This window comes from Chrysochloris asiatica, unplaced genomic scaffold (genome assembly GCF_000296735.1).
Source record: "Chrysochloris asiatica unplaced genomic scaffold, ChrAsi1.0 scaffold00182, whole genome shotgun sequence".
NCBI classification, from domain to species: Eukaryota; Metazoa; Chordata; class Mammalia; order Afrosoricida; family Chrysochloridae; genus Chrysochloris; species Chrysochloris asiatica.
In genome coordinates, this window is record NW_006408700.1 from 5,906,239 (window position 1) to 5,907,359 (window position 1,121).

The following is a 1,121-nucleotide window of genomic DNA, read 5'->3' on the forward strand; positions in this document are numbered from 1 at the left end:
TGCAATACGTCATTTGATTTGACTGCTGCTTCCATGAGTGTTGATAGTTGATCCAAGAAGATTGAAGTCCTTGACAACTTTAATCTTTTCTCCATTGATAAGAATGTTGTTTAATGGTCCAAGGGTAAAGATTTGTGTTTCCTTGACACTGAGATGTAATCCATATCGAACAGTGCTCTTTGATCTTCATCAGTAAATAGTTTAAGTCCTCTTCACCTTCAGCCAGCAAGGTTGTATCGTCTGCATATCGCAGGTTGTTAATGAGTCTTCCTCCTATCCTGATGCCACATTTTTCTTCATATAACCCAGCTTCTTGGATTATTTGCTCAGCATACAGGTTGAATAATTATTTGCTCAGCATTACAGGTTGAAAGAATACAACCTTGTCACACCCCTTTTTTTATTTTAAAACATTCGGGGTTCACATGTTTTGTTCAAAAAACTGCTTCTTGGTCCAGGTACAAATTCCTCATGAGCACAATTAAGTGTTTCGGAATACTCATACTTCGCAATGTTGTCCATAGCTTGTCATGATCCACACAATCGAAAGCCTTTGCGTAGTAAATAAAGCACAGGTAAACATCTTTCTGATATTCTCTGCTTTCAGCCAAAATCCATCAGACATCAGCAGCAATGATATCCCTCATTCCATGGCGTCTTCTGAATCCGGCTTGAACCTCTGGAATTCTCTGTCAATGTATGATTGTAGCTGTTTCTGTATTACTTTTAGTAAAACTTTACTGGCATGGGATATCAAAGCGATTGTCCAACGATTTCCGCATTCTGTTGGGTCACGTCTCTTTGGAATGGGCACAAATACGGACCTCTTCTAATTAGTCGGCCATATAGTTGTTTTCCATATTCCTTGGCAGAGATGAGTGAGCACCTTCTGTGCCACCTCACTTTCTTGAATGATTTCAATTTTTACTCCATCAATTCCTGGTGCCTTGTTCTTTGCCAATTCCTTCAATGCACCTTGACCTTCCTTCTTCAGTATTATTGACTCTGGATCATATACTACCTCTTGAAACGGTTGAACATTAACCATTTCCTTTTGGTACAGTGACTCTGTGTATTCCTTCCATCTTCTCTTGATGCTTTCTGCATCATTCAATAATTTG

General features: G+C 39.1%; 1 protein-coding gene across 1 annotated transcript in view; it reads right to left on the reverse strand.

The window, feature by feature from the left end:
* The window catches only part of PPIL4 (peptidylprolyl isomerase (cyclophilin)-like 4), a 34,633-nt gene that overhangs the window by 15,393 nt on the left and 18,119 nt on the right, over nt 1-1,121 (reverse strand). The window lies entirely within an intron of this gene.